Here is a 25,293-nt window from a genome sequence, read left to right as displayed (position 1 = left end):
GGCGGTCTGGTGTTCGGCTTGAGTTGCCTCTTTAGCCGGACCGAGTTGTCGTCGACCTGCCGCATTTTGCGATGATGGTACGGGCTCCAACGCCTCGTCATCGAACTGAGGTAGCAATCTATGCTTCGGGTAGCTTTTGGCTGGGCCACTAAGGCCGTATTCTTCGGCGGCCAGGACTTCGGTCCATCTATTGTTGAGCAGGTCTTGGTCAGTTTGAAGCTGCTACTGCTTCTTTTTCAGGCTCCTTGCAGTAGCTATTAGCCTGCGCTTGAAAAGCTCCTGATCGAGGGGTTCTTCGGGTACGATGAAGTCTTCGTCGCCGAGGCTTACCTCATCTTCGGAGAGCGGAAGGTAGTTGTCGTCCTCCGAATTGTCGCTGGGCAGGGCCTGTTCATCGGGGCTGGCTTGCCCGTTTTCTTGTTCCTCCTGTTCGGATCTTGCTCCAACAGGGTATTCATTGTTTTCGGCGTCGTCCGGAGTAATTTTTCCTCCGGTGCCAGTGTTGCTGTCTTTTGAGCGACGCGACTTAGAACGGCGTTTAGGGCGCCAACGCTTGGACTGTGTCTCAGGAGGTTTATTCTCAACTGGATCTTCTTTGTCATCGTCGCTAGCTTTTTTAGGTGTATCAACCATGTACACATCATACGAAGAGGTGGCCGTCCAACATCCAGTGAATGGCGGGTCTTGGCCTTGCTCCTTGTCTGCATCACCGTCCATACCGTCGATGTCTTCGGAGCCATAATCAGGTATGTCGGTTAAGTCCTCGACAGTGGCTATGAAGTGGGTGGCGGGTGGGAAGCAAAATTCTCCATCATCAGCCTCTAGTTCGAACCGGACATAGTTCAGCTGTGAGTCCCCCGCCAAGGACAGGTTCTTTAATGTTTTTAGCACATCGCCCAAGGGCGAGTGTTGGAAGATGTCTGCGGCGCTGAACTCGAAGATCGATAACCGATCCAGCTCGGTGTCCGCAGGCGTACGTGGTTCGGAACTTATAGCCGGAAACGAGTCCGGAATTCCGTTGACGTGGATATTGCAAGGTGTTGAGTGTGTGTGCGGCTCCAACTCCGCGGACTCTGTGGCCTCAGATGGTGCGATCCGCTCCGGATCTAAGGCCGTGGCAGTTACAGGAACCATCTCCTGAATGTGGTCCGATGACAGACTTAAGTCATGTTCATCGGAGCGAGGGGGAACGATCGCCGCGGTCTCAAATCCATTAAAGATCAAGTTTCCACGGATATTCGCGATGTAGTTCAAGCTTCCAAATCCGACCTGGTGGCCAGGGGCGTAGCTATCTATCTGCTCCAGATGGCCAAGCTAGTTGGCCCGCAGTACGAAGCCGCCAAATACGAAGATCTGTCCGGGGAGGAAGGTTTCTCCTTGGACAGCGTCACTATCGACGATCGAAGGGGCCATCGAACCTTTCGTCGACGGCACAGTGGAACTCTCAATGAAAGCACCAATGTCGGTCGAAATCGGCGGATCTCGGGTAGGGGGTCCCGAACTGTGCGTCCGAGGTCGATGGTAACAGGAGACAGGGGACACGATGTTTACCCAGGTTCGGGCCCTCTCTATGGAGGTAATACCCTACTTCCTACTTGATTGATCTTGATGAATATGATTATTACAAGAGTTGATCTACCACGAGATCGTAATGGGTAAACCCTAGAAGTCTAGCCTGTATGACTATGGTAATGAGTATATCCTTTCCGGACTAAACCCTCCGGTTTATATAGACACCGAGGGGGATCTAGGGTTACATGGAGTCGGTTACATAGAAAGGATTCTTCATAGTTGATCGCCAAGCTTGCCTTCCATGCCAAGGAGAGTCCTATCCGGACACGGGTTCAGTCTTCGGCCTTCGCAACTTCACAGCCCATCAGTCCGGCCCATGGATAACAGGCCGGACGCCCGAGGACCCCTTAGTCCAGGACTCCCTCAGTATGTTACTTGCCCGAGATCGTCGGTATCATCATACCGAGTTAAATCTCGTGACCGGCAAGTCTCTTTACTCGTACCGTAATGCATCATCCCGCAACTAATTCATTAGTCACATTGCTTGCAAGGCTTATAGTGATGATCATTACCGAGAGGGCCCAGAGATACCTCTCCGATACACGGAGTGACAAATCCTATTCTCGATCTATGCCAACTCAACAAACACCATCGTAGACACCTATAGAGAATCTTTATAATCACCTAGTTACGTTGTGACGTTTGATAGCACACTAAGTGTTCCTCCGGTATTTGGGAGTTGCATAATCTCATAGTCAGAGGAACATGTATAAGTCATGAAGAAAGCAATAGCAATAAACTAAACGATCATAGTGCTAAGCTAACGGATGGGTCTTGTCCATCACATCATCCTCTAATGATGTGATCCCGTTCATCAAATGACAACTGATACGTCTCCGTCGTATCTATAATTTTTTATTGTTCCATGCCAATATTCTACAACTTTTACATACTTTTGGCAACTTTTTATACTATTTTTGGGACTAACATATTGATCCAGTGCCCAGTGCCAGTTCCTGTTTGTTACATGTTTTTTGTTTCGCAGAAAATCCATATCAAACGGAGTCCAAATAGTATAAAAACTGATGGAGATTTTGTTTGGAATATATGTGATTTTTGGGAAGAAGAATCAACGCGAGACGATGCCCGAGGGGGCTACGAGGTAGAGGGCGCGCCCCAGGGGGGTGGACGCACCCCTGACCCTCGTGGCCACTCTGTAAGGCGGTTGGTGCCCTTCTTTCGCCGCAAGAATGCCAATATCCGGATAAAAATTGTGTCCAAATTTTAGCCGAATCGGAGTTACGGATCTCCGGGAATATAAGAAACGGTGAAAGACCAGAATCTGGAATGCAGAAACAGAGATAGACAGAGAGACCGATCCAATCTCGGAGGGGCTCTCGCCCCTCCCATGCCATGGAAGCCAAGGACCCGAGGGGAAACCCTTCTCCCATCTAGGGAGAAGGTCAAGGAAGAAGAAGGAGAAGGGGGCCCTCTCCCCCTCTCTCCAGGTGGCGCCGGAACACCGTCGGGGCCATCGTCGTCACCGCAATCTACACCAACACCTCCGTCATCTTCACCAACATCTTCATCACCTTCCCCCATCTATCTACAGCGGTCCACTCTCCCGCAACCTGCTGTACCCTCTACTTGAACATTGTGCTTTATGTTTCATATTATTATCCAATGATGTGTTGCCATCCTATGATGTTTGAGTAGATTTTCGTTGTCTTATCGGTGATTGGTGAATTGCTATGATTGGTTTAATTTTCTTGTGGTTATGTTGCTGTCCTTTGGTGCCCATCATATGAGCGCTCGCGTGGATCACACCATAGGGTTAGTTGTATGTTGATAGGACTATGTATTGGAGGGCAAGAGTGACAGAAGCTTCAACCTAGCATAGAAATTGATGCATACGAGATTGAAGGGGGACCAATATATCTTAATGCTATGGTTTGGTTTTACCTTAATGAACGTTAGTAGTTGCGGATGCTTGCTAATAGTTCCAATCATAAGTTCATAGAATTCTAAGTCAGGGATGACATGCTAGCAGTGGCCTCTCCCACATAAAACTTGCTATCGGTCTAGTAAAGTAGTCAATTGCTTAGGGAAAATTTCGCAACTCCTACCACCACTTTTCCACACTCGCTATACTAACTTTATTGCTTCTTTATCTAAACATCCCCTACTTTTTATTTACGCGCTCTTTATTTTCTTGCAAACCTATCCAAAAACACCTACAAAGTACTTCTAGTTTCATACTTGTTCTAGGTAAAGCGAACGTCAAGCGTGCGTAGAGTTGTATCGGTGGTCGATAGAACTTGAGGGAACATTTGTTCTACCTTTAGCTCCTCGTTGGGTTCGACACTCTTACTTATCCAAAGAGGCTACAATTGATCCCCTATACTTGTGGGTTATCAAGACCTTTTCTGGCTCCGTTGTCGGGGAGTTATAGCGTGGGGTGAATATTCTCGTGTGTGCTTGTTTGCTTTATCACTAAGTAGTTTTTATTTTGTGCTCTTGTTTTCTATCTTTAGTTATGGGTAGGAAATGCAAAATACCAAAAAAATAGTGGTACCTACTGAACCAATGGTTGAAGAACCTCTCAAAATTTATCACACTACTGAAGCTTTTTACTTGGATCATCTTCGATCCCTAAGTACTCAGGCTGAAACCCCAACTAGCTTAGTTGAGGGCAAATCTTTAGATGAGCATGCTTGTTATGCGCGACACTGCATATCTGAAAAAGGGAAACTTTTACCAGATCAAATTCATCATTTGCAGTGCTATGCTTGGAATTTATGTGAAATATATGATTGTACTTGTTGTTCTAAAAACCCTAAGAAACACCTTCCTTACCAATGTGAGTTTATTGATAATGGAATCGTATCTTCGTATACTAAGGGTGTTTATAATTACTATGATGTTCAACAAATTGAAGAATTTGTTGCTTTTAGGGGTACTTGTGAAATTGCTTCTTTTATTGAAGAGTGTGATACTACTCTCTACAAATCTGAAAATTTGGCCATACTTAAATATTGCTATGATAATTATGCTTCTAACCCTTATATTAAACCATATATTGAGGACTCCTCCGCTGTCCAAGAAGAGACTAATATTTTGGAGGAGTCTATGGAAGAAGAAATTAATGAAATTGTGAGCTCATTAGATGAAAAAGAGGAGGAGGAGAGCGAAGAACAAAAGGAGGAAGAGCTGATTGATCACCCGTTCCCACCATCTAATGAGAGTAACTCTTTATACCATACATTGTTTAATTTCCCTTCGAATTTGCCGAAGGATGAATGCTATGATGATTGTTATGATCCCGTAGATTCTTTTGTAATATCCCTTTTCGATGATGCTTGCTATGCTTGTGGCCAAGATGCCAATATGAATTATGCTTAAGGAGATGAACTTGCTATAGTTACTTATGTTAAACATGAAATTGTTGCTATTGCACCCACGCATGATAGTCCTATTATCTTTTTGAATTCTCCCGACTACACTATATCGGAGAAGTTTCCCCTTATTAAGGATTATATTGATGGGTTGCGTTTTACTACTACACATGATGATTTTGATAGATATAATATGCATGCGCTTGCTGCTCCTACTAGCAATTATTATGAGAGAGGAACTATATCTCCACCTCTCTATGTTTCCCACACGATAAAATTACAAGAAACTGCTTATGCTATGTATTGGCCTTTACTTTGTGTGCATGAATTGTTCTTTTATGACATGCCGATGCATAGGAAGAGAGTTAGACTTCGTCATTATATGATATATGTTACTTTGTGCTCACTACTAAATTACAAATCATTGTTAATTAAAATTGGCTTTGATATACCTTGGGATCCAGGTGGATCCATTACTTGAGCACTATATGCCTAGCTTAATGGCTTTAAAGAAAGACTGCCTGGGAGACAACCCGAAAGTTTTAGAGAGTCATTTATTTCTGTTGAGTGCTTTTATAAAGTTTAAAAACAAAAAAATATAGAGGGGAACCCAAGACTTTTCAAAAAGGAAAGTGAAAGTGAGAGAGACAAGCATTGTTGAAGTGGGGGAGCTCCTTGAACTTTGTTCATGCTCACAGAAACTTTGTGAATCTTGATTACAGAAACTTTTCAACAAAAATAATTATCCCCTTGTACAATTCCATTGTATTATAAAAATAATGTGCCAAGATTTGCCTTTAGGATGTTTACATTGCTTGTTGGTTTGTGCGGTGCAAAAGAGAAACTTTGGCTGTAGTGCGCGATTTTACATTTTTTACTGGAACGTCAAACGGTTATGAAACCTTTTGCACTGTTTTTTATACAAATTGTTGATTTTTCCTATTTTCTTCAAAATGTTTGGAGTACAGAAGTATTGTGAATGTTCAGATTACTACAGACTGTCCTGTTTAAGACAGATTCTGTTTTTGATGCATAGTTTGCTTGTTTTGTTGAAACTATAGATTTCTATTAGTGGATTAAGCCATGGAAAAGTTATATTACAGTAGCTACAATGAAAAAACAAAATATGAATTGGTTTGCAACAGTACTTAGAGTAGTGATCTTCTTTATTATACTAATGGATCTTACCGAACTTTCTGTTGAGTTTTGTGTGGATGAAGTGATCAAAGATCGAGGAAGTCTCGATGTGAGGAGAAGGAGGAGAGGAAAGAGCTCAAGCTTGGGGATGCCCAAGGAACCCCAAGTAAATATTCAAGGAGACTCTAGCGTCTAAGCTTGGGGATGCCCCGGAAGGCATCCCGTCTTTCTTCAACAAGTATCGGTATGTTTTCGGTTTCGTTTCGTTCATGTGATATGTGCAAATCTTGGAGCGTCTTTTGCATTTAGTTTTCACTTTTCTTTGATGCACCATGCTGGTATGAGATAGTCCTTGGTTGATTTATAGAATGCTCTTTGCACTTCACTTATATTTTTTGAGTATGGCTTCATAGAATGCTTCATGTGCTTCACTTATATCATTTGAAGTTTGGATTGCCTGTTTCCCTACACATAGAAAACCGCTATTTATCGAATGCTCTTTTGCTTCACTTATATTTGTTAGAGTGTGGGCATATCTTTTGTAGAAAGAATTAAACTCTCTTTCTTCACTTATATCTATTTAGAGAGATGACAGGAATTGGTCATTCACATGGTTAGTCATAAAATCCTACATAAAACTTGTAGATCACTGAATACGATATGTTTGATTCCTTGCAATAGTTTTGCGATATAAAGATGGTGATATTAGAGTCATGCTAGTGGGTAATTGTGGATTGTAGAAATACTTGTGTTGAAGCTTGTGATTCCCGTAGCATGCACGTATGGTGAACAGTTATGTAACGAAAATGGAGCATGAGCTATTTATTGATTGTCTTCCTTATGAGTGGCGGCCGGGGACGAGCAATGGTCTTTTCCTACCAATCTATCCCCCTAGGAGCATGCGCGTAGTACTTTGTTTCAATTACTAATAGATTTTTGCAATAAGTATGTGAGTTCTTTATGACTAATGTTGAGTCCATGGATTATACGCACTCTCACCTTTCCATCATTGCTAGCCTCTTCGGTACCGTGCATTGCCCTTTCTCACCTCGAGAGTTGGTGCAAACTTCGCCGGTGCATCCAAACCCCGTGATACGATAGGCTCTATCACACATGAGCCTCCTTATATCTTCCTCAAAAAAGTCACCATACCTACCTATCATGGCATTTCCATAGCCATTCCGAGATATATTGCCATGCAACTTCCATCATCTTCATATACATGACTTGAGCATTCATTGTCATATTGCTTTGCATGATTGTAAGATAGCTAGCATGGTGTTTTCATGGCTTGTCCGTTTTGATGTCATTGCTATGCTAGATCATTGCACATCCCGATACACCACCGGAGGCTTTTATATAGAGTCATACTTTGTTCTAGACATCGAGTTGTAATATTGAGTTGTAAGTAAATAAAAGTGTGATGATCATCATTATTAGAGCATTGCCCCAGTGAGGAAAGGATGATGGAGACTATGATTCCCCCACAAGTCTGGATGAGACTACGAACTTTAAAAAAAATAGAAGAGGCCAAAGTGTTGAGGAACGTAGTAATTTCAAAATTTTCCTATGCACACGCAAGATCATGGTGATGCATAGCAACGAGAGGGGTGAGTGTCATCCACGTACCCTCGTAGACCGTTAAGCGGAAGCGTTATGACAACGCGGTTGATGTAGTCGTACGTCTTCACGATCGACCGATCCTCAGTACCGAACGTACGACACCTCCACATTCAGCACACGTGCAGCTCGGTGACGTCCCGACAACTCACGATCTAGTAGAGCTCGAGGGAGAGTTTCGTCAGCACGATGGCATGGTGACGATGTTGATGAAGCTACCGTCGCAGGGCTTCGCCTAAGCACTGCTACGATATGACCGAGGTGGATTATGGTGGAGGAGGGCACCGCACACGGTTGGGAGAGATCAATGGTCAACTTGTGTCTTGGGGTGCCTGTCGGTGTCAAAACCGGCGGATCTCGGGTAGGGGGTCCCGAACTGTGCGTCTAGGATCAATGGTAACAGGAGACGGGGGACACAATGTTTACCCAGGTTCGGGCCCTCTCTATGGAGGTAATACCCTACTTCCTGCTTGATTGATCTTGATGAATATGAGTGTTACAAGAGTTGATCTACCACGAGATCGTAATGGCTAAACCCTAGAAGTCTAGCCTATGAGTATATGGTAATGAATATATCCTGTCCGGACTATGTCCTCCGGTTTATATAGACACCGGAGAGATCTAGGGTTACACGGAGTCGGTTACATAGGAGGAAATCTTCATAATCGGTCGCCTAGCTTGCCTTTCACGCCGAGTAGAGTCCAATCCGGACACGGGTATAGTCTTCGGCCTTCATGTCTTCATAGCCCGTCACTCCGGCCCAACGGATAACAGGCCAGACGCCCGAGGACCCCTTAGTCCAGGACTCCCTCAGTAGCCCCTGAACATGGCTTCAATGACGAGGAGTCCGGCGCGCAGATTGTCTTCGGCATTGCAAGGCGGGTTCCCTTCTTCCGAACTCCAGGATAGCCTTCGGATGTGTCGATCGTATCTGGACCTGTGTATATAATTGCAGAAAATACAATACTCCACGAGTCCAATCTACTGACAACTGTTTATGACATTGTATCATGCCTACCCGGTTATTATTTCCAACCGTTGGCTAGCCCGTCGCCCCATGTTTTGGGAAGCGGTTTTATTGGCACGTCTTGTCAAAGCAGAGATCGTGTCCCCTTATTCACGGGATTTTCAATAATGTAGGTATGGGTAACCCAACCGTCCCCTGGGTACAACTCTTTGAGGATAGGTAAGTTTCAAGACCCAGGAGGGGACGCTTGATATTCTGGGCCTTTATATAGGGACCCAGACTTGCCTTTCTCTTCTGCGCTTGCTTCTTCCTCAACCCCAGCCTCCTCGAGTTCCAGCCCTCGAGTTCCAATCACCACCAGCCCCAATCATGTCCGGGTCCAGCCGTTCAGGCCGGTGGGTGGCCTCTTCCGTCACGGAGGAGGATATTGCGAAGCTCCGCGTAGCGAGGTACCTGACCCCAGAAATCCTTCATCGGCTTCCTGCTGAGGAGCAGATTATTCCCACCCCCAAGTCTGGCGAGAGGGTAGTATTTGTGTCTCACTTCCTCCATGGGTTAGGGTTCGCGCTTAACCCCTTCGTCTGGGGGCTCATGTTCTACTATGGGCTAGATTTTCATGATCTGGCCCCGGACTCTTTTCTTCTTATCTCGGCATTCATCGTCATGTGTGAGGCCTTCCTCCGGACTCCTCCACACTTTGGTTTGTGGCTCAAGACCTTCGATGTGAGACCGCAGGTGATGGAGGAGGAGCAGGCGGAGTGCGGCAGCGTTGTAACAAGCAAGCTCGCCAGCGCGGTTTGGATTGAAGGATCCTTCGCCGAGTCTTCCAAATTATGGCAGCAGGGGTGGTTTTATGTCAACGAGCCGCGGGGCTCCAAGTGGGTGGCTACGCCTGTGTTCCGACCCGGCCCTCCAACTCAGCTTGCTTCATGGATCAACAAGGGATCAGACTGGGGATCCGTTAATGAGGTGCAGACTCTGCAAGGCCGCATCCGAAGCCTTACCGAGAAGGGCATCGATCTTGTGAACGTCGCTGAAGTAATGCTGGTCCGCCGGATCCTGCCGTGTCAACGGCGGCCTCTCCGTATGTGGGAGTTCAATCCAGAAGGGCGGCGGAATCTTCAGCACTTCTTTGGCACTACGCATGAAGGAATGTGGAAGTTATATTTCGGGGAGCGAGAGCAATGGCCGGACACCACCGAAGACGTCGGCCTCGACTACAATCATCCGGACACTCCGGTAAGTATTCAATCGTCGTACACCTTTCATCCAAGCATCTCTTGACAAGACACTGAGGAACTCGTCCTTATACAGGACTGGATAAAGAAAGCGGTGTTAATCTGGTGTCCGGCGCCCTTTCTCGAAGACCCTGCGTCCGCCCTACTGACGCGGATGTTTTCTCCGACACCGTACCTGGTGTCTGCAGAGGGGGGCGAGAGTAGGGAGCCCAGAGGCGATGCCCATCCTGAGGGCGATTTAGGCTCTTTGTTCGGGGAAACCAAAACCCTTTTGCCCAGGGGCAAAGGTGTGGAGGGAGCACTTCATGGCAAGAAGAGGGCTGCTTCTGGAGGTAAAGAGGGGAAACCTTCCAAGAAAGGGAAAATGCCATCGTCGGGCGGCTTGGGCCGGGCAAGCGATGCCGTCGTAGAGCTTGATGATGAGGACGAACCTCCGGCCAGACCATAAGTGAAGCAGGGCACTTTAATCATACCTCATTCTTTTCCTTATTACTGAAATAATCTTCCAACATGCGTGCATCCTCGCAGGTTAACACCTGGTGTTTCTCAATCGTCGTCCTCCTCGGGAGACCTTCTTCCGGAGATGATGGAGAGTGACACGCCTTCTCCGGCCTCTTCACCCAACAGGGCGGATAATCTCGAGGTGTCGTCCCAGAGGGCTCCACCCAACTAGCAGGTAGCGCAGGAAACGAGGAAGGAGGTGCCCGAAGGTGGTGCCTCTGTCACTCAGGGTTCGGGGATCAAGAATGACGGCCCCGAACTGTCCGGTTTACAGCCGGAGACAATGCTGGAGGCGGGTAAGAGAATTCCTTCAAAGGAATGTCGTGCTCTGGCAGCGGTGTCCGAAGACCCAGGAGTGCCGGAGACGCTAACGGACATGCGGCGACGAGCGTCCGTTTCAGAGGAGCACCATGCCTTAATGGTTACGGTGGTCGAAAAGGTTTTATCCGCGAAGAGCGGGTTGAACGAGGCCTTTACGAGCCTTCTGAGGGGTTTTGAGGTTTGTGATGTAATGTTGCCAATTGAATAATATTGACAGAATGCACCTGTTGTGTATGCAGTAGCCCTTGAGACTCGGATCGCCTTCCAAAGGAAGCGATCGGAGGATCGAAAAGATATTTTGAGGTGCTAACCTTGGTTTAATTTGGAATGCAGGTTGTCTCCCCTCCCGCCACTGCCCGAGATTCGGAGGTGACCGAACTACAACGAAAGCTGGATATTGCGAAGGATGACATTGCTTTGATCAACAGGTGTCTTGACGACTCGCAAGGTATATATTTCGAGTATTCCTTGCACCAATGTGCTTGTAATTTAAGCCTGACTCTAAAAAGAGTTTGATATGGAATGTGCATGAATGCAGATGGTGCTGCCGCCGTGGAAGCCCTTCGAGCGGAGCTAGCCCAGGCAAGGAGCAGGCCCGGTTTAGTAATGCGGCTGCCGAAAAGGCATCGGCTGAATTGAAGGCCAAATAAGCCGCGCGGCGTCAAGACAAGGAGACGATGTCCACCATGGCGCGCGAGTTAGAAAATGCAGCTAGTCGCTATAAACTTCTTGAGAAGGAAAATGAAGCCAAAACGGCTGAACTTGACAAGGCCTTATGAGAGGCGAGAGAAACGCGGTCTGAATCCAGAGCAGCCCGTGAGGAGATCCGGCAATCTGGGGAGATTGTGGCTGGCAAGCCCTTTTTGCTACAGGCTAGGTTCGGCGATCCGAACTATGCTCAGCTTAACCAAGTATGGAGTTCTCCGGACAATTTTTTAGATTTGTCAAAGAGTTCTTCCGATGCGGCGCAGTTTTATCAGGCGCAAGAGGGGTATGCAATGGAGAAGCTTTTTTGGTCACAGTTTGGCGTGTCGAAGCGCCCTCTGTTGCTGAATGAACAGATGTCCCAGTGGGCCGAGCTGCATAGGATATCCGGCGCGGCCATGAAGGACGTCATAGTCCGGTTGTGGCCGACTGAACCTGTTCCGAGTAGTTATTTCGGCCTGGTGCAGCGGCTTGCTGACGCGGTGCTGCGTATCGACGCTGTGAAGCGGTCGGCGTGCATTGAAGGTGCACGGATGGCTTTCGCCCGTGTCAAGACATTCTCGGGGAAGATGAAGGCCATCGACGTTGCGACGAAGAGTTCACCCAAAGGCAAGGACCGTCTGGAACCGGCGCGTTATTTTGAAGACGTTCTGGAGGCCGCCCGCTTGGTAGAGGGTCAGTGCTCGAAAAACACAATATTCGAGTGATGTGTACAAGGGTTGTAACAGATAACTTTATAGTTAATCTATTTTTATGTTTTGCTCGAGAGCTTGTATTCCTCCTGTGCGGCTGTTTTAATATAAATTGGAAGTTTTCCAGTCATCGGCTTCAGCCCCCTCGTAGGAAATACGGGGGTGTTCGGAAAAGCATCGAATCACTCTTTATCCAACGTCTTGGTCCATAAAGGAGGTGATAATGCGGCAAACCAGGCAATCGGACTATAGGGCGTTAACACTTTCACTTAGCCATAGGAGTTTTATGGTGGGGCTACGACATAGCCCCTGGTATGTATGCGGCGTATCCTAATATTGTGCCTTACATGTTTTGATCTGAAAAAGATCCTTCGTGTAACACGGAGAATCGCTAAAGATTCGAATAAGTCGTCAAGTGGTTGACCAGCTCTCGCCGCATCATGGCAGTCTGTTTTCGGCTTTCTCTACTGAGGCGCTCATCCGGTCAAAGCCAGGGCACAATCGCAGTAGTTCTCCCTTTACTACCCTAGCCGATAGAGCGGAACGTAGGGTAGCAAGCACAGGAGTCGGGCAACCCAACTATTGACCAAAGACAATGATTCGGAGCTGATGCATATAAGGCCAAACTTGCGACGCCGAAGTACGCTATAAAGCTGTTCGGACTTTTATTGGCGACTCATTTGTTCCCATACCGAGTCCCTGGCAAGTTATGCCAAGGTGCGGCTTGTAACACAGCCGTTGCGGCCGTACTCATTGTATGAAGAGTATTTAAGATTAGCTCGGATAAAGTTTACTGGGAGTGGAGCAATATGCCAATGATAAATTCATATAAAAAGAACAAGAACCACAACCCGGCTATTTGACATGCTCGGGGTCGGGAACGGAGGAAAAGGGCATAGTACAGGCTCAAAATAACGAGTGCGGTCTACAAAAACCTATTTTGGACCTCCTGTCGCATGTCTTCGTCACCCGTCCTCTGGGAGGGGAGTTCTTAACGAAAGTAGCCCCTTAGGTGAGTGTACGGGTCCGAACTTCGATAGAGTCCGACTAGATGTTGTCTTGATGGTCACCTGTTTTTAAGAGATAATGAAGAAAAATATGGAAAACAGATAAAAAACGTTACGGGAATGTTTGCAGGGTTGCCCGTATTGTGCTTCCGCCGGTGCCCATGGTATCTTGAGCGCATAGTGATGTATGTGTGGTGTGAATCTTGCCAGTATAGCGGGTGGGTGGCGGAAGCCGAACTGCTACTTCCGTTCCGGTAGTGGTCGAACTTCGGAGGGAAACTGTTTCTGGCCCCTGGTGTTCGGCTGGCGAGCCGCTCCGTCGTCTTTATCTCCTGGTGGCCTCCTCCCATTGTGTTCGGCGTTAAGCTTGCCTGCCTGCTTAAAGACCCAACAGTTTCTGTTGGTGTGATTAGCTGGCTTATCAGGGTGGCCGTGAATTTGACAAGGTCGGTCCAGTATCCTGTCGAGGGTGGATGGTCCATCCTCGTTTGCCTTAAATGGCTTCTTCCGTTGACCGGTTTTCGGATTATGAAATCCGGCGTTGACCGCTGTGTCGCGTAATCTTTCACTATTGTTGCGACTGTTGTGTTCGTTTAGTCGTGGCTTGCCGTTGCTGTCTCGGATTTCGGAGGTGCCCAGGTCGCTGGCGTTGTTGCTTTTACGAGCGAGCCAGTTGTCTTCTCCCGCACAAAAGCGAGTCATTAGAGCAGTAATGGCTGTCATGGATTTAGGTCCTTCCTAGCCAAGGTGACATGCTAGCCATTCGTCGCGGACGCTATATTTGAAGGCCGCAAGGGCTTCCGCGTCCGGACAGACGACAATTTGGTTCTTTTTTACTAAGAACCTAGTCCAGAGTTCCCTGGCTGACTCGGCGGGCTGTTGGACGAAGTGACTTAAATCATCGGCATCTGATGGCCGGACATATGTTCCTTGGAAGTTGTCACGAAAGGCGTCTTCCAAATCTTCCCAGCTGCCAATAGAATTTTCTGGCAAACTGTTTAGCCAGTACCACGCTGGCCCCTTAAGCTTGAGAGGCAGGTATTTAAGGGCATGAAGGTCATCTCCGCGAGCCAGGTGGATATGGAGGAGGTAATCCTCAATCCATACTACGGGATCTGTTGTTCCGTCGTATGATGCGATGTTGATGGGTTTAAACCCGTCTGGAAATTCGTGCTCCATTACCTCGTTGGTGAAGCAAAGAGGGTGTGCGGCTCCTCTATGTTGGGCCACACTGTGAAGCACCTCCGTTGGATGCCGTTGGCGGCTTCGGGCATGGTTGGCTTGGTTAAGTCCGGCTCATTGACCATCATCACCGGTCGGGGCATATCCCCTCGATCTGTACATCGATCTTGTCTGTCCTGCTCCGCCCACTAAGCTTTGGGGATGTCGCGATTGTTTTCCCGAACCGTGTTGTTCTTATGGCCGTATTGGTTAGTATGTTGTTCTGCTTGGGCTGCTGCTTTATCCGAACCGAACCGTGGTCGACCTGCCGCATTGTTCAATGGTGGAATGGGCTCCAACGCCTTGCCATCATGTGGAGGGAGCCAACTGTTCTTGGGGTGGCTTTTGTCCGGGCCACTAGGGCCGTATTCTATGGTGGCTAGGACATTGGTCCATTTATCATTGAGCAGATCTTGGCTTGCTTGAAGCTGCAGCTATTTTATTCTTAGATTCCTTGCTGTGGCTATTAGCCGGCGTTTAAAGCGCTCCTGCTCGAGAGGTTCCTCCGGCACAATGAATTCTTTGTTGTCGAGGTTCTCCTCCTCCTCGGAGAGGGGAAGATAATTACTATCCTTCGAGTCTCCGTACATGACCTGTTCATCGGGGCTATCTTGCCCGCTTTCCTGGTCCTCCTGTTCGGATCCTGCCTCAACAGGGTCTTCGTTGTTCGGCGTATTATCACCTCCGGTGCTAGTATTGTTTTCTCTTGAGTGGCGTGACTGAGAGTGGCACGGGGGCGCAGGTGTTCGGACTGTGTACCAGGAGGCTTATCCTCGACTGGATCCTCCTTGTCATCGTCGAGATCGTAGTTAGGTGTGTCTACCATGCACACGCATACCAGGAAGTGGTCGTCCCGCGTCTAGCGGATAGTAAGCTCAGGCACTGCCCCTCATCGTCGTCCAGACCGTCGATGTCTTCGGAGCAGAGGCCAGGCGTGTTGGTTGGGTCTTCGACGGTAGCAATGAAGTGGGTGGCGGGTGGGAAGCAAAATTCTCCATCATCCACCGTAAAGTCGAACCGAACATAGTTCGGCGATGAGCCGTCTGCCAGGGATAGGCTTTTTAGTGAGTTTAGTAGGTCGCCCATGGGCGAGTATTCGAAGATATCCGCGGCGCTGAACTTGAAGATCGATAACCGATTGAGTTCGGTATCCGCGGGCTCGCAGGGTTGGGAACTCGATATCGGAGACGAGTTCGGGGTTCCGTTGGTGCAGGTATCGTATGAAGAGGGATCTGCACGCGGCCCCAACGCCACGGACTCGGTGGCCCCCGTGATGGGGTTGAGTCTCCCACCTTCGGACGTCTTGATCTGCTCCGGATCTAAGGCCAGAGTTGTTGCAGGAGCTATCTCCTGGATGCGGCCCGAGTACAGGTTTAAGCCATGATCAACGGGGCGATGGGGAGCGGTTGCCGTGGTCTCAAATCCGTTGAAGATCAAGTCCCCACGGATGTCCGCGACGTAGTTCAAACTTCTGAATCTGACCTGATGGCCAGGGGCATAGCTATCGATCTGCGCCAGATGGCCGAGAAAGTTGGCCCGCAGTACAAAGCCGCTGAATACGAAGATCTGTCTGGGGAGGAAGTCTTCTCCCTGGACCACGTCATGACTGACGATCAAAGGAGCCATCGAACCTTTCGTCGACGGCACAGTGGAACTCTCAATGAAAGCACCAATGTCGGTGTCAAAACCGGCGGATCTCGGGTATGGGGTCCCGAACTGTGCGTCTAGGATCGATGGTAACAGGTGACAGGGGACACAATGTTTACCCAGGTTCGGGCGCTCTCTATGAAGGTAATACCCTATTTCCTGCTTGATTGATCTTGATGAATATGAGTGTCACAAGAGTTGATCTACCACGAGATCGTAATGGCTAAACCCTAGAAGTCTAGCCTATGAGTATATGGTAATGAATCTGTCCTATCCGGACTATGTCCTCCGGTTTATATAGACACTGGAGAGATCTAGGGTTACATGGAGTCGGTTACATAGGATGAAATCTTCATAATCGGTCGCCTAGCTTGCCTTCCACACCAAGTAGAGTCCAATCCGGAGACGGGTATAGTCTTCGGCCTTCATGTCTTCACAGCCCATTAGTTCGGCCCAACGGATAACAGGTCGGACGCCCGAGGACCCCTTAGTCCAGGACTCCCTCAGTGCCCCTCTGCCCCCGTATATAAAGGAGCTAGGGGGGAGGCGGCCGACCAAGGAGGAGGGCGCGCCAAGGGGGGAGTCCTGCTCCCACCTAGAGGAGGACTCCTCCTTTCCTAGTAGGAGTAGGAGAAGGGGGAAGGAGGAGAGAGAGGGGAAGGAAAGGGGGCGCCGCCCCCCCTCCTTGTCCAATTCGGACTAGAGGGGGAGGGGGCGCGCGGCCTGCCCTGGCCGCGCCTCCTTTTCTCCACTAAGGCCCATTAGGCCCAATATACTGCCCCGGGTGTTCCGGTAACCCCCCGGTACTCCGGTATATGCCCGAAACCTCCCGAAACACTTTCGGTGTCCGAACATAGTCAGCCAATATATCAATCTTTACGTCTCAACCATTTCGAGACTCCTCGTCATGTCCGTGATCATATTCGGGACTCCGAACTACCTTCGGTACATCAAAATACAAAAACTCATAATACCAATCGTCACAGAACTTTAAGCGTGCGGACCCTACGGGTTCGAGAACTATGTAGACATGACCGAGACACGTCTCCGGTCAATAACCAATAGCGGAACCTGGATGCTCATATTGGTTCCTACATATTCTATGAAGATCTTTATCGGTCAAACCGCATAACAGCATACGTTGTTCCCTTTGTCATCGATATGTTACTTGCCCGAGATTCGATCGTCGGTATCTCAATACCTAGCTCAATCTCGTTACCGGCAAGTCTCTTTACTTGTTCCGTAATGCATCATGCTACAACTAGCTCATTATTCACATTGCTTGCAAGGCTTATAGTGATGTGCATTACTGAGAGGGCCCAGAGATACCTCTCCGACAATCGGAGTGACAAATTCTAATCTCGATCTATGCCAACTCAACAAGTACCATTGGAGACACATGTAGAGCACCTTTATAATCACCCAGTAACATTGTGACGTTTGGTAGCACACAAAGTATTCCTCTGGTAATCGGGAGTTGGATAATCTCATAGTCATAGGAACATGTATAAGTCATGAAGAAACAATAGCAGTAAACTAAACGATCAAGTGCTAAGCTAACGGAATGGGCCAAGACAATCACATCATTCTCCTAATGATGTGATCCCATTAATCAAATGACAACTCATGTCTATGGCTAGGAAACTCAACCATCTTTGATTAACGAGGTAGTCAAGTAGAGGCATACTAGTGACACTATGTTTGTCTATGTATTCACACATGTATTAGGTTTCCCGTTAATACAATTCTAGCATGAATAATAAACATTTATCATGATATGAGGAAATAAATAATAACTTTATTATTGCCTCTAGGGCATATTTTCTTCAGTCTTCCACTTGCACTAGAGTCGATAATCTAGATTATACAGTAATGATTCTAACACCCATGGAGTCTTGGTGTTGATCATGTTTTGCTCGTTGTCGGTGTCAAAACCGGCGGATCTCGGGTAGGGGGTCCCGAACTGTGCGTCTAAGGCGGATGGTAACAGGAGGCGGGGGACACAATGTTTACCCAGGTTCAGGCCCTCTCGATGGAGGTAATACCCTACTTCCTGCTAGATTGATCTTGATGATATGAGTATTACAAGAGTTGATCTACCACGAGATCGTAGAGGCTAAACCCTAGAAGCTAGCCTATGATTATGATTGTTGTTGTCGTCCTACGGACTAAACCCTCCGGTTTATATAGACACCGGAGGGGGCTAGGGTTACACAGAGTCGGTTACAAGGGAGGAGATCTACATATCCGAATTGCCAAGCTTGCCTTCCACGCAAAGGAGAGTCCCACCCGGACACGGGACGAAGTCTTCAATCTTGTATCTTCATAGTCCAACAGTCCGGCCAAAGTACATAGTCCTACTGTCCGAGGACCCCTTAATCCAGGACTCCCTCAATAGCCCCTGAACCAGGCTTCAATGACGATGAGTCCGCCACGCAGATTGTCTGCGGCATTGCAAGGCGGGTTCCTCCTCCGAATACTCCATAGAAGATTTTGAACACAAGGACCATGTCTGGCTCTGCAAGAAAAATTCCACATACCACCGTAGAGGGTATAATATTTCCACAAATCTAATCTGCTGACAAATTTCATAGCATGACATCACGCCACGACCCGGTCATTATTCGAACCATTTTTCCCAACCAGCTACTGCACATATTGCGTGGGAGTTTTCTTGGCACGTTTTGTTGAAGCAGAGATCGTGTCCCCTTATCACGGGATTCTCATCAATACGGGTTTGGGTAACCCAACCGTGCCATCAATTACGGCGCTTGGGGAATAAGCGGGTTTACCAGGCAAGTGGGGAGGCGCTCAGTTTCTACTGCCTTGATAAAGGGACAGGGACTCCTCTTTCTCACCCACGCCTTCTCCTTCCCCCGCCCATCCATTCTCACGCGCTCGAGCTCCAGCGTCCAAGTTCGCTTTTTCTCCGCAAAGCCATTCCAAACATGTCCGGAGCGGGGGGCAAGTGGATGGTCTCCTCCGTTACGGAGGAGGACATTACGAAGCTCCGGGAAGCCGAATACCTGGCCGCAGACATCGCGCACCAGCTCCCAGACGCAGGGCAGATCGTCCCTACTCCAGAACCCCATGAGAGGGTGGTATTTCTTACCCACTTCGTCTGTAGACTAGGATTTCCCCTCCACCCGTTTGTCCGCGGGCTCATGTTTTACTATGGGCTGGACTTCCATGATCTGGCCCCTAACTTCATCCTCAACATCTCGGCGTTTATCGCCGTGTGCGAGGCCTTCCTTCGCATCAAGCCCCACTTCGGCCTATGGCTGAAGACCTTCAACGTGAAGCCAAAGGTGGTAGTCGGTCAGCAGGCAGAGTGTGGAGGCGCCATGGTGGGCAAAATGCCCAACGTCACCTGGCTCGAAGGCTCCTATGTGGAGACCGTGAAGGGGTGGCAATCGGGGTGGTTCTACATCACCGAGCCGCGCGACACCAACTGGGTGGCGGCCCCTGAATTTTGATCCGGCATCCCCATGCGGCTCACCTCCTGGAAAGAGAAGGGCCTATCCTGGGGTTCGTCGGTGGAGCTGACCGGACTACTGAAATGTATCAAGAATATGATAAGCAAGAAAATCAAGCTTGTCGTGGTCCAAGTCATGCTCTTCCATCGAATCCTCCCGTGCCAAAGACGGGCATTCAATATGTGGGAGTTTGACCCGGCCGAGCACCAGATGCTACGAGAGCTTTTCGACACGACGCACAAAGACGTCTGGAAGGTGCTGTTCCAGGGCGCCGAGGTACCTCCTCCTCTTACCGAGGATCGCGGACTCATTGCAAAGCGCCCTGCCAATCCGGTAAGTCTTTTATATCTCACAAAATGTTTCTTTGCCCAGCATAATAGTGTGAGGGGTCTAAGCCTCCATGCCATTTTAACAAGACTGGGTAGCGACAGCGGAGCAGATCGACTGTCCAGCCCCCCTGCCCAAAGATCCAACAGATGCTCTCCTAACGGAGATGCTGGTTCCAGCGCCTTATGAGGCGCCGGAGAAGAAGGCCAAGAAGAAGGCCACGGGGCCCAGGAAAGGTCTCCGGCGCAAGGTCATATCGGACTCATCGTCCGAAAACACCAAGGTGCACTCCTCCCACGAAAACGAGGAGGAGGAAGAGGAAAGTTCTCCCCCCCAGTCGGGAGAGACAAGAAAAGGAAGGCCGCCCCATCTGGGGAGGCCGAAGGGTCCAAGAAGGGAAGGACCCTCCTTCCGGACTGCTCCACAACAGCCGCTTTCAGCGACGAGGAGTGGTTGCCCAGGGACAAGCCCCTGGCGAAATCGTAAGTATTCGGATACCATAATAGTCCTGGTATGTTTTGTTTTACTGCTTCTCATCATGCAGAACATGATCATGCAGTCCCTCCAAAGCTCATATCGACGTATCCTCTTCGGATGGGTCTTTGGGCCCGTCGGCGATGAACGGCGATTCACTCCCGACCGCCACCTCTCCCCGTCCTACGGACGACGCGGAGGTGTTGTCTCAAAGGGTATTGATCCAAGGGGAGATAGTCCTGGAGGCGCCCCAAGGCGACATCTCGGACTCTAGGCGCATGGGGAGCAAGACTCCCATGGGTTCTAATGACGGGGGCAGCAAGTTTGGCCCCTAGCCGGATACTGCGCCGGAACCTCCAGTGGTTCCGGACTCTGTCAGGCGACCCCTCGCTAAGAGGGGCAAGCCGTCCGTGCCGGTGGCCTCTGTCCACCCAGAGGCATCGGACAACTTGCTGGAAGCGCTTCGTGGCGCTTCCATTGACGAAGAGAACCGCACTGTTATGAGTGCGGTGGTCAAGAAGGTTCAGTCCGCCAAAAGTGGACTGACTGAAGCCTGTGCCAGCCTCCTAACAGGCTTTGAGGTGAGTAATCAAATTATAAGAAAATGTTACAGCATAGACAGTAGCCCCTGATGCTCTGTTTGGTGTTCGCAAAGAAAGGCCGAATAGAGGATCAAATAATAATCACAGGAGTCTAATCAGAATATGTCTATGTGAATAAGCAGGCTTCACTGCTGGCCGCTGCCGCTCGTACTGTGGAGGTCGCCGCACTGAAGCGGGACCTTGAGCGGTCCAAGGAAGAGCTCGGCCTTACCAAGAGGCAGCTCGAAGATAACAAAGGTAAGTCATACCCCGTCTGTATATTGATAAAAAAGGTGGTTGTTAGATCATAGGATCGCATTAATTTTGCTAGGGGCCACGACCGAAGTGGCGACCCTGAAGAAGGCGCTGTCCGAGGCCGAAGACAAAGCGGCCAAGGACCGCATCAAGCGTGAGAAGCAAGAGGCCCGAGTAGGCGAGGTTCAGCAAGAGCTCCAGGCGTTCGTCGAGAAATACGAGTCCTTGGAGCATGACTCTAAGACGCAAGGGTCCGAGCTTGCGAAAGCCCTCGAAAACGCACAAAATGCCAAGGCCGAAGCCCAAAAGGCCCTCTAGGAGATTCAGGCGGTTAAGAAGATAGCGGCGGGTAAGGCATTCATTATGCAAAGCAAGCATGTGAAGGAAACTTTCCTTTTACTTACCCGAGTTCGGAGCTCTCCAGGAGCGTTCGCAGATCTACCCAGCAGTGTGTCGGATGCCGCGGAGTTCTACTGGGCCGAGGAAGGGAGCTCAACGGAGAAGTTGTTCTGGTCTCAGTATACTGGGACCGAACATCCGATGCCCTTGAGCGACCAGTTGAAGCAACTGGTCGAGCTTCACAAGGCGGCCGAACAGGCCATGAAGGGTCTCATAGTCCGGATGTGGCCTGGCGAGCCCCTGCCTGGCAGCTACTTCGGTCTGGTAAGGCGGCTTATGAATGCCTGCCCATGGCTTGAAGTCATCAAGCGGTCCGTCTGCATTGAGTGTGCGTGCAGGGCCTTTTCCCGGGTGAAAGTGCACTGGGCGAAGATGGACGCCGAAAAGCTGGTGAAGGAGGGGCCGCCGGAAGGCAAGGAGCATCGCCACCTCGAAAAGTATTATGACAGTGTCCTGAAGGGTGCTCGCCTTGTGGCGGAAGAATGTGCTAAGGATGTAATATTTGAATGAATGTACTCATGTGCTCCTGTAATATGAAACGAGTTCATCTGCACTATGTAATGCTTGTTAATTTAAAATATTACCTTCTGTGCGGTCGTTTATAAAATCTGAGAGTTGGCCAGTCGTCGGCTTCTGCCCTCATGTAACTAGTACTAAGGCGTTCGGGATAAACCTGATCACTCTTTATCCCAATTTTTGGGTCCTTCGAAGGAGGTGTTCAGCACAACGAACCAGGCAATCGGACTATAAAGCTTTATCACTCTCACTTAGCCATAGAAGTCTACAATTTTAAATTTTGGCGAAGCCCCTAGTATTTCGGAAGGCCGAATTTGGGGCGCTATATACGCCTAAATCGGACAAGGCCGACTCCTCGCCCGAAGCAGAAAAAATCTTTAAGGATTTGAGACCTCTCGAACAACGACCAGCTCTCGCCGCATCATGACAGTCAGTTTTCGGCTTTCTCTACTGAGGTGCTCGTCCGAAAGAACCGGGACACAATCGCAGTAGTTCTCCTAGTGCTACCTTAGCCGATATAGCGGAAAGTAAGGTACCAAAACATGGGAGCCGGGCAAACCCAACTATTGACCCAAGACATGATTCGGAGCTGATGCATATAATGCTATAAGTTCGGGGTGCCGCACTGTCGAAAGTGTTCGGACTTTTCGTGCCGTGTTATGGGGTACACTGAAGCCCCTGGCGCGCTGGTCGTACCAGAATGTACGAGTGCCATTTGTCCTAAATAAGCAGACAAGGAAAAAAGAAATGCAATAATAGGCTAACGCTATATATTGTTATTTAAATAATACGTCAAAGCGTATGTATACAATTAGTGCAATAAGCAAAAAATAGGACTATTTGACATGTCCTATCCAAGGGCAAGCTGCGTATGGGTATGTAAAAACAGGTACATTGATCGTTATCAAAGACCACCTGGCAATTCCCCTGTACGTCAGAGCTTCTTGCTTCCTTGGTATTTCCTTCCCGTAATGGGTCCAACAATCAGACTGCCGGAAAGGGCTTCCAGAGAGTAAGGTCCTGAAAGAGAGAAAATGATAAAGGTATACGCACTACAAAAAAAAAATACTTCCGTGATGATACGTGTTTGTCACAGTAGGTCGCGTTTTTTGTCATGCATGTACATCCATGACAAATTTATGACAGAATCAAGATAGTCATACCTGTGCTGTCGTAGAAGTCTTCCATGACATTACCAAAATTATCATCACGGAAGTGTCCACTTCCATGATGATAAATCGCGCGTCACAGAAGTGCTTTCGTCAAGGGTGACCGACACGTGGCATCCACCGTAATGGAACGCCGTTAAGCTATCGGGTCGGGTTTTGGATCCGATAACCCGTTAACAGCCCCGACCAATGGGGATTTTCCACGTGTAAAATCATCATTGGCTGGAGGAAACACGTGTCGGCTCATCGTTGGGACAGATGTCATCCACTCATTGGACAGAAGGCGCCTATGATACGTCGACACGTGGCATGGCCCAACAGAGGCCCATTCCTGTGAAAAGGCGGCCCGTTTGACTTGGTCAAAAGGTGGTGGGCCGGCCCATGGAAAGCCTGTTAACGGCCTGTTCGCATATAGCCCATTTACAGCTCGCTAACCCAAGGCCCGTTACGCCCTATCCGAATTAGGCCTAGTAGCGTCATCTGGGCCATCCAATATGATTCCAGCCCATTTTCACTTCTGGCCCATGTATGGCCCATGACGTCTTTCGGCCCATATGAGGCCCTATGTAACTCTTGGCCTATTAACGGTCCGTGGTGAAACTGGCCCGTAATGAACAGTGTATCACTTTACACCCATTAACGGCCCGTGGTGAAACTGGCCCGTAATGAACAGTGTATCACTTTATACCCATTAACGGCCCGTTATTCCGTTGGGCCGTTTCCAGCCCATGTTATCTTTCAGCCTTCTTAGAGCCCATTTATTCTTGGGCTCATTTCCAGCATTCGTTTACTTATGGCCCGTTACTGTCATTTCCTGCTTGTGGGCCAAATTCAGCCCGTGGTTACAGTCGGCCCGTTTGTGGTCCGTTAATACGTTGGGCCGTTTTCATAGCGTCATCAAATACGGCCTATTAACGATGGCCCGTTATGGTCGGCCCATGAATGGACGATTCCAACTCTAGCCCGTTTATGGCCATAATGCGGCCTGTTATTGGCCCATGTTTGGCCAATCGATCATACGGCCCATATAAGGCCCATTGATGATATGACCCGTAGAAGGCCCACTGTTTCTATGGCACGTAGAAGGCCCACTGTTTCTACGGCCCGTAGAAGGCCCACTATTTCTACGGCCCGTAGAAGGCCCACTGTTTCTATGGCCCGTAGGAGGCCCAGTGTCACTACAGTAAATATTAGCCCATGGTTATTGTGGCCTAGTTTTAAAAAATAGGTTATTGCAGCCACTAGCAAACCGCGGAAAAAGAACTGCACTGACTACAAGCAAACAAATAAACAAGACAACAAGGAAATAAATAAGCAAGCAACTTATGCTAGGCTATCAAGGCTATTACACATATTACATCCACTGGGCATCAAAGTTCGCCACCAGTGATCATAAAGCGCAACGAAGAAGCATATTACAAAAACTGGGCACCATTGCAGCGTAACAAAATAATACTGAACCGAGACCACTTCCAAGACAGTTCAAGAAAGGTTAGCCTTGCGGGGGAACTGCTACGCAAGCTGCTGAGCAAGGCTGTGAGACCGGCCTAGCATGTCGGTCATAGCTTCCAGGTGTAGATGTTTAGCGATGAGGTTCTCATTGGTGTTCTCCGCAATCTTTCTTAGAGATAGGACTTCAAGTCGAAGTTGAGTTGCAGAATGCCTTTCTGCTAGAACTTCGGACTGAAGAAGTCGAACTGATTCAGACAACGAATTCTGTGAGCTTGTCTGACTGTTAGTCTCAAGTAACTTGAACACTGCATCAAGACAAGACTTTGGGGTTGTCTCGCTATCTTCACGATGTTTTGCCTTCTTTGCTGCAATATATGTTGGTTTTGTCTCACAACCTTCAGCAGACTTGTGCATGCCATCAGGCATATCACCCTGAAACAAAGCAGAAAGATGACAGGTTTTGCACGTGTCTAAACAAAGATGATAACTGTTCTTTCAATTCTATCCAATTTGAAATTAGAAAATAAAGAGTAAGTTCAAAATATCAATAGCATAATTTGGCATTGTTCATAATGCGGGGAGCTTCACCACACTACTGGATTACCATGTTAACATAACAAGCATAGATGAAGGGCAAAGAAAATCATTGTATCTATTCTGGATAATGTGCATGGCATGTTG

This window comes from Triticum aestivum, chromosome 6D, assembly GCF_018294505.1.
Source record: "Triticum aestivum cultivar Chinese Spring chromosome 6D, IWGSC CS RefSeq v2.1, whole genome shotgun sequence".
Lineage (NCBI taxonomy): Eukaryota > Viridiplantae > Streptophyta > Magnoliopsida > Poales > Poaceae > Triticum > Triticum aestivum.
Note: the sequence above shows the minus strand (reverse complement) of the source record.